This window comes from Lactuca sativa, chromosome 8, assembly GCF_002870075.4.
Source record: "Lactuca sativa cultivar Salinas chromosome 8, Lsat_Salinas_v11, whole genome shotgun sequence".
NCBI lineage: Eukaryota > Viridiplantae > Streptophyta > Magnoliopsida > Asterales > Asteraceae > Lactuca > Lactuca sativa.
This window is the reverse complement of record NC_056630.2, coordinates 93,763,063-93,781,287: the sequence shown is the minus strand read 5'-3', so window position 1 is coordinate 93,781,287 and position 18,225 is coordinate 93,763,063.

The window sequence follows — 18,225 nt, the reverse complement described above, 5'->3', positions numbered from 1 at the left end:
AGTACAGTACTAGGTAGTCTTCTCAAGAGCTTCGGGAGTGTACCTGTCTACTGGATTCCTGAGACTACAAGTTATTTGAGAAGAGTAGATCAGCATTTAAGCTGGTGAGTTCATAAGTATTTTAGTTTTGTTAAGTATACTCTAGGTTCTTTGGAAAAGTTCACTGGTTCCTCCAGAAAATCCTATATTTCCTGAGCTGATAAACTGATAAACTCAATAGAATTAACCACTAAAGGACTTATAGAATTAACCACTAAGGACTTATAAAATTAACCACTAAAGGTCTTTTATGTTATACTAGTTTACAGAGATTGAATAACTAAGTTTCATTTGATAAGTGGTTTAATTCCATAACCCGTTTCATTTGTAAAAGTGGTTTAATCCCATAACCATTCCATTTGTAAAAGTGGTTTAATCCCATAAACCGTTTCCTTTATATAAGTGGTTAAATCCCATAACCATTTCTTTTGAAAGAGTGGTTTAATTCCATAAACCGTTTCATTTGTAAAAGTATTCTTAGTTATATATGTTCTATGGTAAAAACCTGGAAAATATTATATTATCCATAATACTACCTTCTGGTTTTAAATGTTCAAAAACAGAAGTACAAGTATATCTACCATTCTTGATTTTATGATAAGTAGCTTTTACTGTAAGTAAAAACTACAGAAGGTATATTTGGTCGGGATGTAATTATCTTTTCTTACTGTTTTAAGAGAAGTATATTACTTAGTAATTCACTCATTGTTTTATCCATGTGAGTTCTATTAACCATACTAATATGACTGATATGCCTGCGGCGACGTTCTTCAGGCGTCGGAATGGAATGATATTTGACACCCTAGGCATGTCGGCCAAACTGTAGCGAACAGTAGAGGTGTGGGATTGTCAGTCCCATATAGATCTATACACAAATTCACGCTCTCCCTACAAGATATTCTGGTTAATAGGTCAGGACTTAAAGTCGTACTTAGATAAGTACACCGTGAAGGGTCTCACAAATTTATTGTTTCAACGAGATTTACGATGTATTATTACCCCGTGATTGCTAACCCTGGTACTCTGTATCGTACCTTTGTTAATGCAAACACGGTATGATGTAATATAACCCCGTGATTGCTAACCCTGGTACTCTGTATCGTACCTTTGTTAATGCAAAACCCGGTATGATGTATTATTACCCCGTGATTGCTAACCCTGGTACTCTGTATCGTACCTTTGTTAATGCAAACCCTGTATGATGTATCTTTACTTCTTTAATATATTATTCGTATATTAAAGGCATTATACATATCCTGGTATAGATAAATGAATTGTTGGTAATTTCCTTGGAAAGTATACAGTCGTGAATCATACTTGTATATTTAGTTTTGAATCATAAATTATACCAATTATAATTTATATGCTCTAATCTAATTAGCATGATTTCTCACGGATGAACACATTTACTCAGCCTGATACAAAGGTGGTGATACCAAAAGGAGTAACCTTTTGTACTCATATATGTATAATATATATATATATATATATATATATATATATATATATATATATAATTAAGAAGGAAACAACCTTCGGACAAATAACACAACCTTAACTCCACATCCAAACAAGGAAAAGGAAATAAGATAATTCATTAGTCCTAAGCCCTTCAAATCTTATTTATATATTTATACATATATAAACATGATTTTTGGCATTTATAATTTGAAATAGTTTATAAAACATTTTTCAAAGAATTTAACGGAGTTTACATGACTTTATAGATTTAACATGGCTTTAAGTCATTTTGGATGTATTTGGAAATTCTTGAAAGCATACGGAAACTATTTGCGTGATTATTATCACATACAGTTATTAACACAGTTTAATATTGTGTTAAACTTGTATTCCCCCTAATCACATAGCAGCACACGCGTCAGAAGGAGGGTGGTACACGAGGCGAGGCTTCGGACATGTCAGCTTCTGAGTGGACCGGACTTCGGTCCAATAGGAGAAGGCCACACATGCAAAAGGGGTGTCCGAGGGGTGTCCGATGCGAAGGTATAGGATTCTTATTGGACCGCAGCTGCGGTCCAATCCGATGGTGACACAGCGATTTGCGGTCCAACCCGAAGATGACACGTGGCAGTCTCGCATGCGAGGGTGATGTGGCAGAATAGTGACTATGCGATTTTTCTCGGTTTTTGAGCCAAAAACTTCTAAAATTCATAACTTTTGCATACGAACTCTGTTTTTGACGTTCTTTATATGCACGCGTAGGTAAAATTATACTCTACGACTTTTGTTTAGACTTCGTCGGATAATTTTGAATTTATTTTTAATATTATTATTTTTAACAGACCGGGACAGGAAAATCCGTTTAAAATTCATAACTTATTCATCCGACGTCCGTTTTCGTCTGTCTTTTTACCGTCGTGCTACTTTGATGAGACCTTCGATTCTCATTTAGGTTGCGTCGGCTAAATATCGATCGATTTATATTTCGAATTTTTAGTTGTCTACTGCTAAACCGAAACTTCGAAAAATCATAACTTCCTCACACGAAGTCAGATTTTGACGTTCTTTTTATGAACGTTCTCGATTTAACATATTCTACAACTTTTATTTAGATTGTTAAGTCTAAAAAGCCTTTTATTGAAAATTTGCTTTTTTTACACTGAACAGTGTTTTGCCGGTTTTATCGTGGATTTTCGATTGGTCATAACTTCTTCGTTATAACTCGGATTCAGTGTTCTTTATATTTTTGGAAACCTTGTTACAAACTCTACCACTTGGTTCATCCCAATTATGATTATAGATCAATAAATTTTTGACCAAAATTTGACTGGTGTCACAAAATGGATATCATGTTTCACTTCCTCCACCTCCTCCAATAATTCTCCTTAACCCACATGTTCAAAGACTTGAAAAGTTCAAGGTCACTCAAACCCTATTGGCTAGCAAACACCAAGATGGAAGGTCTATGTATGCGCATGTCTTGGAGATGAAGTCTCACATTGATAGGCTGAGAATGTTAGGAGTCGTTGTGTCGAGAAAGTTGGATGTTGTCTTGGTTCTTCAGTCCCTTCCTAAGTCATATAGTTGTTGGATTTGATGTCTAATCCCATAACTATAACTGGGATGTACTTGAACCGATTGTAGCATGGTCCTTTTTGGGTTGCATTCACCAATGCAATTTGATAGGATGGATTTTGAGAATAAGATTATTTATAGTTTACTAATATATTACAATTATAATATATTAATATGAAATCATATTTAAATAGTATTGATCAAGAATTAATTTTGTTGTCAAAATAGACTAATTAAATATATAGGGATTGATTATGTAAATCAATTATTCTTGTAGTGTGGGCTAATGATCCATGATTATGTAGATGGGCTAAACTAATCCATGGATTGTCCATGGAGGTTAAATCCATGGAGCATGAGAATGTGGAAAGTTATGGGTCATTAGGGTTACAAAGTGTAACTCTAGCATGTGCAACGCTATAAATAAGCCCCTCCTAGAGCCAAAATTGGTTGCCACTTACTTTCCAAGAGGTTGAAGCTGATTTTGTGCTAGTAACCTATTCTCTTAAGCCTCCTCTTGCATATTGGTGTTTTTGAAACAATAGAGGCATCACACTTGAGGTGCTCAAGCTTTCAAAGGTCGAGAACTCTACCCTACTCAAGAGGTAAGCATCCAAACTAAGTTTATATTATATAGCTTCAATTGTATGCTAGCTAGGGAGAATGCTTTGGAAAAATTGAAAATACATGTATAATTAGAGAAAACATAGATCCAAAGCATTTAGGATTGCATGTGCACCATATGAGTGTTATAGTTCTCAAAACCCAACAATAGCGAGTTCATTAAAGATTACTATTTGACAGACTGCCACATGTCCCTTATCGATCTTACCTATTTGCTAATTGCTGTTGAATCAGCAATGATTTGGCGCACTGGTAAAGCAAATTTGATTGGAAGATCTACTTCCCAAACTTCCATGGACAATGACAATGGAAACATTGGAAGTCCAGAAAAAGATTTCTTTTTCCAAGGGAAAGGGAAAGGCTAAGTATGATATTGTCCCATGTACCATTCTGAAAGAGTCCGTTTTCTTTTATTGCCAAGAGAAGGGGCATTTGTTGCGAAGCTGTCGTATCTACCTAAAGGACCACAATCATGGTAAAGTCAAAATGTTTGACTCTACTTCAGGTAAGTCCACTGTCTAACTCTATTAAGTTTCTATTTGGATATTCTTAATACATGATGTAATGTAATTACATTTTGATGTTTTGTTGGATCGAAGAAAAGAAAGGAAGCTTAAAGGAAAGAGCATGATGAGTCTGATCACAGAGAGATGGATTTTGATCGCCTGATTCGATGATCGGATTTTTGAGTTGCTGCTTAGGAGTTATGATAGATTGCTTAGAAATATTTAGTAACATAGTTTTCATTTGTAATTGCATTGTAAGGAAAAACTTTTCCGCATTTTATAAATAAATAAAATATTGATTTTATCTTGTTTTATATATCCTTGTAATGACATTTGTAAAAATTGATGTTTGTATGTTTCTATTATTAGCAATGTTGAAAATGGATTTGATTCTTTCGTTTGTGGTAGTGTTTAAATTTACGAAATAAGGAAAGATTCTCATCAACAAGTTTCATTTGGACAGAAACTTGGAATCATGCAACTTGTATTGTATATAGAATGAGAACCTTCATCTTTGGGAAATTAAGACTAATTCCTTGGTCACATGTATATGTGAGTCAAGTGAAGGACTAAGGAATCTAGTACACATCATTGTGCGCAGGTCAGGTCCCCCACAAAGAACAATAAGACTATTCATTATGATTTACTAAAAGTTTGGTAAATATGGTTATGCTTACAAGACTAAGTGTGATTCTAAATCATTGAAAAAGTTTCAACGTATAACATAACGAATAAGAAGAATCAAATTAGGCAGAAAGATAAAAGGTTTCTCCAATCTGAAAGGAAATGAGAGTAGTTTAGTATCGTGTTTTATAATCATCTTAATGATTATGAAAACTGTAACGCCCGGGTTTTACGACTAAGCATTTTTGACAATGTAATAGTCTAGGTCAACTATTGTAACTCTTTTGAAGTAATAAAGATGAAATGTTTGAGCATTATGTGAATTATGTGTATTTATGTGCTTATTATTTAATTATAAATGTGTAATTAATAAAGAATAAAAATAAGCGTCAAAATTAAAGTGTGAGATAAGCCCGATATCTTTATATAAAGTTGTAGTGGTCGATAAAAAGAACGCCCAAATTTGACTTCGTATGAAGAAGTTATTATTTTTCAAAGTTTCGGATTAGTAGTGTACAACCCGAAATTCGAATATTAGATCGAGCAGTTTTTAGCCGACACGACCTGAACGAAAATCGAAGATCTCATTAAGATTAGCGTAACGAGAAAAAGATGGGCGAAAACGGACATCATATGAAGAAGTTATGAGAATTTAAAAGACCAATCCTGTCCCGGCCTGTTAATAATATAAAATTTTAAAATAAAGTAAAAATTAGCCAACGGAGTCTAAACGAAAGTTGTAGAGTATGTTCCCGCCTTCGCGTGGATATAAAGAACGTCATAAACGGAGTTCCTATGCGAAAGATACGAATTTTTGAAGTTTGGATCCAAAATTGCGAAGCTGATGAAGAGGAGCGCTGATGTGGCAGCGATCTAGACCGTCCATCGCAGATCAGTAGCCGTTTCGGATTTGCGCCACGTAGTCTTTGCAATTACGCCCCACGTCCGAGGTTGGTACGCCCACCGTACCCTCAGCCTTATCCATCCGATGCGAAGTGGGTAACAGCTGGATGCGAGCTGGAGGCTTATCTGAACTACGCCCAGCGTAGTCCTGCCCGACGCCCAATGTAATCCGAGAGGCTTCGTGCCTATAAATACCTGCGAGAGTCTCCGACTTTTTCACACCAAATTCTTTCTCTCTCAAAATTTCTTTCTCTCTCTAAGGGTTTTAACCCTCCCTAAAGTCTAGGTGAACCCCTAGCACCCTAAGGAAGCCCCGAGGCTCCCAGAGTCCCGAGAAAAAGTGTCTTTCGATTTTGAAACGCTGCTCCAAATAAAGCCCGGTTTTCTTTAAAATCCGTTGTAAGTGAGCTACGCTTACGCAATTTTTAATATAGCTTTCAAATACTTATAGTAATGTTATTAGGTCCTTAAAATAATTGTTTAGGCTATTATTATGAGTTATATTGAGTGTTATTTAACGCTTATAATAGTCAGACTATTAATTTGTCGCGGTTATCGTTTGACTAAACCCTAGTGTTATTGGTACTAGGTTTTATCGAAGGAAAATTGTTTTGAGGGTATCGAAGGGTTGTCCGAGTGCTGAGTCACCACCTTTCAAGTGAGTGCATAGTTACTTTCAGCTTACACATAGATATGAAGTATTTTATATAAATTACGTGCTATGTGTGCATATTATCTGAATACTTGCTATCTATGTTGGATGAACGTTTTATACATGTTTTCAATGATTTAAATTGTATATGTATTTTATATCTACAAAATGTGTTGGGTAAAACATGGGTAGATGTAATAGTTGTTGTGTGACAAAATAAAATAATGAGAGGCCTCGTTATAGATGTTATTGATGATCCAGTCATCTAGCGGAGTATAGATGACGACCACAGACTATTCTAGACAGTCTAGTGGAACGCTAGCAGGCTCGCAACCTGTAGGTGTTTATTTGAACTGTGTGTTTATTTGAACTGTGTGCTCACCAGGTTTACTCCATCCCCCACATGGTTGCCTTAAGGAAATTTAATGTTGAGGAATCCCCTTAGCAGTAGTGTCCATCCCGATGAAAGTCCTTAGACTAGGTCCCTTGTGTTAGATGTTTTAGGGACGTAAAGTGAGGATAACTGGAATGGGTAATTGGGTTGTTTGGTTTGATAAAGTTAATAAACTTATTTGTTGTGGGTTGAAAACCCTATGTTCTCACCAGGCTCCCAAGCCTGGCCCACTCAGTTTCTTGTATTACAGGTAGTGGCGCATGAGCATAGATGTGATGTCTTGGGATGAGAGATTAATGGATTTTAGGCCTGTAAATACGGAATAATGTAGTAAGGCCTATGATGTATTGTTTATGCTTATGATCTGTATCGAACATGACATCCCGAGTCTTTTTAACGAAATACATTCCTATGGAAATGCTATTGATAAATCTTTATCATATTTTGTTTTGGGACAAATTCCGCAACACTTTTATTTAAAATAGTACTCTGATTTTTAAACAAAGCATAAACAAAATCGGTCTTTTTTGGCCGTGAAAATGGGGATGTCACAGTTGGTATCAGAGCATTAGTTTAAGTGAACTAGGAATTTGTAGGATTTCTAGACTTAAACTTAGAATGCTAAGCGATGATTGTGAGGTGTGAGCACTAACTTATTTTAGGAATTATGCTTAAAATGATTTTATGTGCTAACTGCTTTGTGCCTGACATGCTATTATTTGTTCGGATCTATGGTCTGTTGCCGACCGGATCTGGAAACCTTATGTGTTTAGGTTTCTAAACGTACGACTACGATATTAGAACTAGTTTGTAAACGTTTCGGAGAGATAAGGATGATTTGAACATCAGTCCTAAATAAAGATCTAAATTCACCTTATTCGGTGTATAGATCAAGATCGCAAGGACCCGTAGCAGAAACGTGAATGCAAATGGGAACAGAAACCAACCCCCAGTGATTGAGCAAATACCAGTTGTGGAAGCCGTTGCTGAGCCAATAACGATGGCCGGAGTGCAAGCGATGATCCAGGCGATGTTGGATCGTCAAATGGAGGAAACCAGACGTTTGCTCCAGCAAAATTGAGAGGAAGCGACTATTCAGATCGAACAGCCCGAGTTGAACGAAGGGCAGAATGAGGAGGGAAACTATAGTGGGACTGTTGGTCAAGCCAACCCACCAATAGTTCAACAAAACAACCAAGATGATGGAGTCGAGAGAAATGGAGGCAAGTACAAGGATTTTCTGACTTGCAAGCCATCGACTTTCACGGGAAAGGAAGATCCAATCGGGGTCATGGATTAGATCTCAGAGATGGAGTTAGCCTTCATGACGTGAGGTTGCAGAGGAAAACTACAGGCCACATTTGCAGTGCGTCAGTTTCGAGGAGGCGTTGTACGTTGGTGCAATTTAAACGAAAGTACTGCTCAGCTCAAAACCTGCTCGAGCTAGAGAACCAGTTTCTAACCCTGAAGAAGGGAAGCATGTCAATCGATGAATACACGAACAACTTCACGGAAAAGATGGAGTTTGACTTGCGTCTTGTTCCGGATGAGCTGACGAAAATCGATAAGTACGCAAAGGGACTTCCATGGGAGTACGCGGTGCCAGTGCGTCAGGCACCTACTATGGAGGCAGCTATCTGGGCTACCAAGTCTGTGGAGGATATGATTAAGGGAAGAGCTGCCAGCAAAGTTGAGGTTGGCAAGAAGAGGAAATTTGAAGGGTATGCTAAACCGAACAAAAAGAAGAGCAAGTTCGGTTCAAAGAAGCTCGTAGGAGGAGGAAATGAATTGAAATGGTGTGAGAAGTGCAAGAAGAAGCACTCAGGAAAATGTAGCGAGGAAGTAACCTGCTACAAGTGTGGGAAAACGGGGCACTATGCCAATGAGTGCACCATCAACAAGAGGGTGTGCTACGAGTGCTGTGAAGAAGGGCATATTGCTAAGGATTGCCCAAAGAAGAAAGATGCGGGAAGGCCCAACATACCACCGAAGCCGAAGGCGAGAGCCTTCCAGATGACGCTTGAGGCTGCGAAGGAGGTAGTAGACGTCGCTTCAGGTACTTTTCTTGTAAATGGTTTGCCTGCCAATATACTATTTGATTCGCGTGCGCACTACTCCTTTGTGTCGCATAAATTTGGTGGGAAATTAGCATTGCCTATAGAAAAACTTGATAATGCCCTGATTGTAGAAGTTGCCAGTGGCAAGTTCGTACCTGTTAGTAATCGTATTAAGAATGTAGTCATCGACCTAAACGGAAACGAATTCCATGAGGAGCTATTACTCATAGAGTTAAACGGTTTCGACATCGTTTTGGATATGGATTGGCTTAGCGCCAACGATGCCGAGATATTATGCCGAAAGAAGATAGTTAGGGTAAATCCCCCTGGAAAGGAGTCATTTATGGTATACGGGGACAAACGCAGAGTGAATTCTAGAATCATCTCTCTGATGAAAGCCAGGAAATGTTTGTCCTAAGGATGTGCATCATACTTGGCATTCATAATTGATGCTAAGAAGAAAAAGAAAAAGGTGCAGAATATACTGGTTGTGTGTGATTATCCGGAAGTCTTTCCCAAAGATCTTCTCGGATTACCACCTGATAGGCAAGTGGAGTTTCGGATAGACTTGTTACGAGGAACAACGCCGATAGCAAAGGCACCTTACCGATTAGCACCGACGGAGATGAAGAAGCTTATGACGCAACTTCAGGAGCTGTTGGACAACAGTTTCATTCGACCTAGTTCATCACCCTGGGGAGCTCCGGTGTTATTCGTGAAGAAGGACGGAAGAATGAGGATGTGCATAGACTACCGAGAGCTGAATAAGGCAACGGTGAAGAACAAGTATCCATTACCGAGGATTGATGACTTATTCGATCAGCTGCAAGGTTCGAGCTACTTCTCAAAGATCGATCTTAGGTCAGGATATCATCAGCTGAAGGTAAGAGAGCAGGATATTGAGAAGACTGCATTTAGAACGAGATATGGACACTATGAGTTCTTGGTTATGTCATTTGGACTAACCAATGCTCCAGCAGCATTCATGGATTTGATGAACATGATTTGTAAACCATTCCTCAATAAATTTGTGATAGTGTTCATCGAAGACATTTTGATATACTCGAAAAGCCAAGAGGAGCATGGCAAGCATCTACAGGAAGTGTTGGAAGTGTTAAAGAAGGAGAAGCTTTACGCTAAGTTCTCCAAATGCGACTTTTGGATACGAGAAGTCCAGTTCTTGGGTCACGTGGTTAACCAAGAAGGGATAATGGTTGACCCCACAAAGATCGAGGCTGTGATGAAGTAGGAATGTCCGAAAAGTCCCACGAAGATTCGAAGCTTTCTAGGATTAGCCAGATATTACCGACGATTTATCCAAGGCTTTTCTTCGATAGCTGCTCCATTAACAACATTGACCCACAAAGGCGCTACGTATACGTGGAGTGAGAAACACGATGAGGCATTCGAGAAGCTAAAGAAGAAGTTATGTGAAGCACCGATACTTTCTCTACTCGATGGAGTTGAAGACTTCGTTGTATATAGTGACGCATCTGGAGTCGGGTTGGGTTGTGTTCTAACCCAGAGAGAAAAGGTGATAGCATATGCATCTCGACAATTGAAAGAGCACGGAAAGAACTACCCCACTCACGATTTGGAGTTGGCAGCGGTAGTTTTCGCTCTAAAGATATGGAGGCATTATCTCTACGGCATGAAGTGCAGGTTGTTCACTAATCATAAGAGTCTCTAGTATCTCTTTAATCAGGAAAGAATTGAACATGAGGCAACGACGCTGGCTAGAGTTAGTCAAGGACTACGACTGTGAGATACTTTACAACCCCGGTAAAGCAAATGTTGTTGTTGATGCTCTCAGTCGGAAAGTCAACCTTGAAAGGAAAAGGCCAAGAGGGTTGAGAGTTGAAGTCGTCTCGACAATTGTGGAAAGTATCAGGAAGGCTCAGGAAGAAGCTTTAGAGAAGAATGACCGAAAGAAAGAATGTTTGGGCAAAACGTTAATGTTCGGTACAAACAGTCGAGGAGTGAAGGTATTCCAAGATCGGATTTGGGTACCTAAGACGGGAGGAATAAGAGACCTTCTGATGGAAGAAGCACACAAGACCATGTACTCGATTCATCCCGGTAGCACTAAAATGTATAGGGACTTAAAACCCTACTACTGGTGGCCGACGATGAAGCTCGATGTTGCGAAGTATGTGGCCGAGTGTGTGACATGTGTGAGAGTTAAGGCACAACATCAGAAACCGTATGGGAGTTTAGAACCTTTACCTGTACCCATGGGTAAATAGGAAGACATCACCATGGATTTTGTGACTAAACTACACAGGACGAAGAACGGACACGACATGATTTGGGTAGTCGTGGATCGCTTCACCAAGAGTGCACACTTCATAGCAGCTAACGAGAAGTGGTCTATGGATAAGCTCGCAAATGATTATGTGAAGGAAATTGTAAGACTTCACGGTGTTCCTCTTACGATTGTATCAGATATTGATAGTCGTTTCACGTCAAGATTTTGGAGAAGTCTACAAGAGGAATTGGGTACAAAGTTGTGTTTGAGTACAGCTTACCATCCGCAGACTGATGGTCAGAGCGAAAGAACGATTCATACACTAGAAGATATGCTGAGAGCATGTACCCTCGAGTTCCAAGGGAACTGAGACGAGCACTTACCTCTGGTAGAATTTTCCTACAACAATAGTTTTCACTCGAGCATCGAGATGGCACCTTATCAAGCCTTGTATGGACAGAAGTGTCGTATGCCGTCTTGTTGGCTTGAAGCCGGAGAGAAGCTGTTTATGGGCCCCGAGATAGTCCATGAGACTGCTGAGAAGTTGAAAGTGATTAGGGAAAGAATGTTAGTAGCTCAGGATCGTCAGAAGACCTATGCTGACAAGAAAAGACAACCGATGACCTTCGAAGTTGGGGATTCGGTTTGCCTAAAAGTCTCACCGTGGAAGGGACTTATAAGATTCGGGAAACGAGGAAAGCTAAGTCCAAGGTTTATTGGACCGTTTAAAGTTCTTCAGAAGATTGGGAACCAAGCTTACAAGCTGGAATTACCCGAAGAACTTGATGGTATTCATAACACCTTCCATGTGCGTTATTTGATGAAATTCACAGGAGATGTTCCCGACATAATTCCAATCTCAGAGTTAAGGATGGATGAGAATAAAAGGTTGATCGAAGAGCCTGAGGCAATTGTTGACTGTAAGACTAAGAAGTTACGACGCAAGATGGTCGACTTAGTGCTAGTCCGACGAAAACATTCGAATGGGCCGAATCTCACTTGGGAAACAGAGGATGACATGATGAGTCGCTATCCACATCTGTTTGTTGATGCATGATTCCGGGACGGAATCATCCTAAGGGGGAGAGAATTATAACGCCCGGGTTTCAGTGCTAAGCATTTTTGACAATGTAATAGTCTAGGTCAACTATTGTAACTATTTTGAAGTAATAAAGATGAAATGTTTGAGCATTATGTGAATTATGTGTATTTATATGCTTATTATTTAATTATAAATGTGTAATTAATAAAGAATAAAAATAAGCGTCAAAATTAAAGTGTGAGATAATCCCTATATCTTTACATAAAGTTGTAGTGGTCAAAACAAGGATTCCGGGGATATAAATAACGCCGAAATCCGAGTTATAACGAAGAAGTTATGACCCGTCGAAGCTTCGTGACAGAACCAGCACAATACCGGGAATCGTAAATAGTGAATTTACGATAGAGCGAGATTTAGCCTTAACAATCTAAACAAAAGTCGTAGAATATGTTAAAATAAGAGCGTCGATAAAAAGAACGCCCAAATCTGACTTCGTATGAAGAAGTTATGATTTTTCAAAGTTTCGGATTATTAGTGTACAGCCTGAAATTCGAATATTAGATCGAGCGATTTTTTGCCAAAACAACCTGAACGAAAATCGAAGATCTCGTTAAGATTAGCGTAATGAGAAAAAGATGGGCAAAACGGACATCAGATGAAGAAGTTATGAGAATTTAACAGACCAATCATGTCCCGACCTGTTAATAATATAAAATTTTAAAATAAAGTAAAAATTAGTCAACGGAGTCTAAACGAAAGTTGTAGACTACGTTCCCGCCTTCGCGTAGATATAAAGAACGTCATAAACGGAGCTCATATGCAAAAGATACGAATTTTTGAAGTTTGGATCCAAAATTGTGAAGCTGATGAAGAGGAGCGATGGCATGGCAGCGATCTAGACCGTCCATCGCAGATCAGTAGCCACTTTGGATTTGTGCCACGAAGTCTTCGCAATTACACCCCGCGTTCGAGGCTGGTACGCCCAGCGTACCCTCGGCCTTATCCATCCGACGCAAAGTGGGTAACAGATGGATGCGAGCTGGAGGCTTATCCGAACTACGCCCAGTGTAGTCCTGCCCGACGCCCAACGTAATCCGAGAGGCTTCACGCCTATAAATACCTGCGAGGGTCTCCGACTTTTTCACACCAATTCTTTCTCTCTCAAAATTTCTTTCACTCTCTAAGGGTTTTAACCCTCCCTAAAGTGTATGTGACAAAATAAAATAATAAAAGGCCTCGTTATAGATGTTATTGATGATCCAGTCATCTAGCGGAGTATAGATGACGACCACAGACTATTCTAGATGGTCCAGTGGAACGCTAGCAGGCTCGCAACCTGCAGGTGTTTATTTGAATGTGTGTTTATTTGAATGTGTGCTCACCAGGTGTACTCCATCCCCCACATGGTTGCCTTAAGGACATTTATTGCGGAGGAATCCCCTTAGTAGTAGTGTCCATCCCGATGAAAGTCCTTAGACTAGGTCCCTTGTGTTAGATGTTTTAGGGACGTAAAGTGAGGATAACGGGAACGGGTAATCGGGTTGTTTGGTTTGATAAATTTAATAAACTTATTTATTGTGGGTTGAAAACCCTATGTGCTCACCAGGCTCCCAAGCCTGACCCACTCAGTTTCTTGTATTACAGGTAGTGGCGCATGAGCATAGATGTGATGTCTTGGGATGAGAGATTAATGGATTTTAGGCTTGTATATACAGAATAATGTAGTAAGGCCTATGCTGTATTGTTTATGCTTATGATCTGTATCGAACATGACATCCTGAGTCTTTTTAATGAAATACATTTCTACGGAAATGTTTTTGATAAATCTTTATCATATTTTGTTTTGGGACAAATTCCGCAACACTTTTATTTCAAATAGTACTCTGATTTTTAAACAAAGCATAAGCAAAATCGGTCTTTTCTGGCCGTGAAAATGGGGATGTCACAAAAACCATATCACAATTGATCCTCTAAGGACAACATAGTACGTTTGCATGGCTAAGAAGAGGTATCGGGAACTGTTGAAATGGTTAAATCAATTAAGGAGAGTCATACTTCGTTCCAAAATTGAGTCTTAGAGTTATACTCCAAGATTATGACTTCAGTGACATATCTTAAGTAGGTTTATTACACATTCAGATTGGTAGTTGTGATGTTTTGGATAAAACAAAGACCAAGTAAGACCAATTGTGGGAAGTGCTATTCTTGATAAGAATCCACACTAACTCATGAATATTTATTTGTCAAGGAATGGTTCCTGACAAGAGAATATTATATGTCAAGAGGTCAGTGGGAGTCTTAAAGATCTTGAAAAATTTCAAGAACTAATCAAGAATAAACCCATTGTTTATCACTAGCACATGACTTGAGGTTTGTAACCTATCGTGTTGACATATTCTTGTTTCTATGCCCATTCCAGTTAAATTTGAATATGCATGTGAGTTCTATGAGTTCTCAATTTTTTGCATAAGGCAAAGCACCTTGATCAGTGAAAGTTCATTGATCAGTAAGGGTGATCTGCTCAACAACTTGGAAGACATGGTAGACCCTTGTGCTGCCAAGTGGCAAAAAATTAAGATTGAACAAGTTCGGTCCATATGAGTTTGAATTTGTCATAGACCTTATCTTATGATAACGGTTAGAAATAACAAATTCAGATGGATACGAACACATACACCATAAAATCTAAGTGACATAAGGTTTCTCTTCAATTCATGAAAATGATTGTGAGGAAATACTTTCACTAAGTAGATTTTAAGGAGATAGTAGTTGTGTTAATTGCACTCTCAAATTCGATTATGATTACGGCATCCCTCTTCATAGTTCAAATTGTGAGAAATGGAAAATAGTTTGAACATTCGAGACTCATTGTTGTAAGTTCTGAAATAGTTTAGACATACATATGAACTTTCTTATAAAAGGTCTATGAGCTTAGATAAACACTTATCGAAGCATCTCATATCAGAAATCTAAACTTTGGTAAGAAAGTCAATAAGCATTGTTTTCTAGAAGTCCAACTTATTTATGGGTACATGACAAAGCTAGAGGGAGCAAAAGTGTTATGCAATTAAAGAAATGATCGTTATGCTAGTGGGAGCATAATCATTATGGTAAGTGTTGCAAGTTAGCAATGTTAATTATAGAAAACCAAAGGTTTCAATTCGCAAAGTTGCAGAGTATGAAAAGGTTTTTTTTCTATAATTAAGGGAGAGGAACTCATACTTCATACATTTCAAATCTAAAAGCTTATATTGTGAGATTTTAATCAAATATAGTCAAAGATATATATGAATACCATGTTGAAATGCTTCAACATTGGAAGCATTATATATGGAAATATAAAAAGAGATTGGACAAGCATCACGTCTTTATGTAAGACATTATGAATCGTATCCCATATGCTTCAAGTAAAGGGTCGATTGCATATGTTATAATATTCGCCTGTTCTAATTTTCCAAATTCCTAGGGCATTAAGAGGGAAAAGGGACTAGAACCGAATATCACTAAAGGAGTTAAACAACTGTAAAGGACGATCTAAAGTTCGTTGACGATTGGTTGCTTAAGAATAGTTGGAAGTATAGTAATGAGTGGACCATATCGAAATTATTATGAATAGACAGGATTCTATTAATAATGAGTTGTCATATGGAAAATATGGAAATGTTTCCATAATGGGAGCTGGATATTAAGAATCTTTGTGTAGGTTAGAAACTTTTATGCAAGAAGGATGTTCAAAGGGATGTATTTTGATATAAAGACTTCACTTCGATGGAATTTTTTCTCCAAAGGAATACTTTGTAATATCATTGGAAAAGTCTCTGTGACTTCTGTACCTCGACATTACGAAAGGAGTCGTTGCATCGGAGTTTAGAATCTGAGATATTCTAATAGTGGCAAGATTTTGGCATTCTTACACTTGCGATAAAGATTTGGAGTTGTAAAATGAGTTTCATTGAAGTTGTATTCAATTGATCTATTTCACAAAGAAAGGACCATAGGTAAACATAGTGTGCATGCTTGGAGCATGGGATAACTATTGTTTTAATTCAAGTATAAAGTTGATAAATCGAAACATTATACAATGAATAATGTGTAATCAATATGGTGGTTAAATAAAAGGTGTTTTATTTATATTCAAAAGTTTTGAGACCACATTGGATTCAATTATTCTTGTGTTTCACTTTGCATCTTTTGACTTCCCGAATAATAAGATAATTCATAATATCCACAGTCGATCATACTTTGAAAGTAGGTATTGATGCTAGACTGTCATGAATGGGTATGTAGATTGTCTAAAGGTGTTTAGACATAACACAAGTTTGCTGCATTATTCATGAGTACTCCTATAATAAGATTTGAGTAATGGACTAAACCCACGCTCATTTGAATCACTTCATGGATTTTATCATGAGTGATCATGAGACGATAATATCTTTTATTCTTGAAACCAAGACATGTGAGTTTTAGTTTACAAGTTGGTTGCACATTGACATATGTAAACACACCAGTAACTTGGTGTTATAAAACATATTGTTGTGTGTGATTTGATGAGTAAATAGATAAAGCATATGAGTCAAATTTTATCAGTTCCTTTTAACCAATGTGGGATAAAAGCGAAATATGTGGGCCCCTTGATGATTTTGTGATGACAACCCTAACCGCTTGGCCAAGCCTGGACTGATTTGATTTTTCCAATTGGTCCATCAAACACCACATGAACAGAGAGAATGATTATAATCCATGCCTCAGTTCATACGATATCTAGAATGGAGGAATATATGATCCCTTATCTTATGGACGCGTTACTAATAAGATCAGAGTTCGACAACAGTCTTTTTAAGAGCTACCATGGCCAATCAGATTTTGAAGTCGTACTTGCAATCATAGTTATTAGAATTATCCAAATGGGAGAGTGTTGGATTATATGTCTAAGCTCATAACTATAATTGGTATGTACTTGACCCGATACAACATGGTCCATTTGGGTTGTAACACACTGGAACAATTTGATAGGATGGATATTTGAGAAAGAGTTTGATTGTGATTTATTAATATATTATAAATATAATATATTAATTGAGAAATCCCATTTTTTAATAGTATTGATCGTTAATTTGGAATTAATTTAGTGATCAAAAGAGACTAATTAAATTTACAGGGACTAATTAGGTAAATCAGTAATATTTATAGTTTGGGCTAATGATCCATGTTGATTTGAAATGGACTAAATCTTTATGAGGATCCATGAAGAGTTAGTCCATAAAGCTAATAGGTTATTGGATTAAAAGTCCAAGTGAATTAGGGGTTATAAGTTTAAACCTTAAGGATTCCAAACTATAAATATGATCTCTAGCTTGCTAAAATCGGCCCCTATGAGTCTAAGAGAACCATAACTGCATTTATGTCTCCTTACTTCTCTCTCAAATTCCTCTTCTTGTTCTTGGTTTGTTATAATACATTTGAGGCATCACACTTGAGGTACTAGGCTCCTGAAAGACCAATTCCTACAAGATGCAATTAAGAGGTATTCTTCTAACTTACTTTTAGGTTTCAATTACCAATATTGTATGCTAGTTGTAGGTTTCAAGCTTTTGAAATTTTTGTTGCATATATAACTAGAGAAAACTTAGATCCAAATCTATTAGTGTTGTATGTGCACCATAGGAGTGTTATAGTACACAAAACCTAACAAGTATACCCCAAGTTACCCACACTATTATTTGTTGTTGATGATTATGATAGAACTGTACGCTAGTGATAGGCATGGGATATTCAAGGATTACAAGAGAGAATTGCCTGATGTATGATGCCTGATAGCCTAGGAGGACTTCTTGTATGTTAGATGAAATTAACATCATTATTGTAGTTGCTTAGTGTGTGCATCATAGTTGTACCTAACTAAGATTCTATAGCTTAAGAATGTTTAATTTAGCCTTATTTCATGTTATTGTCTAACAAAGGACTTAGGGTAGAATCAAGTATTTGACTCTCTATAGGATCCAAAATTATGTATAATTAGCATGCATGAGTGGCTACAGGGTTGGTGGAAGTTTCATAAGTGAGTATGTGAGTGTAACATACCAGTTGACGAAGGATTTTC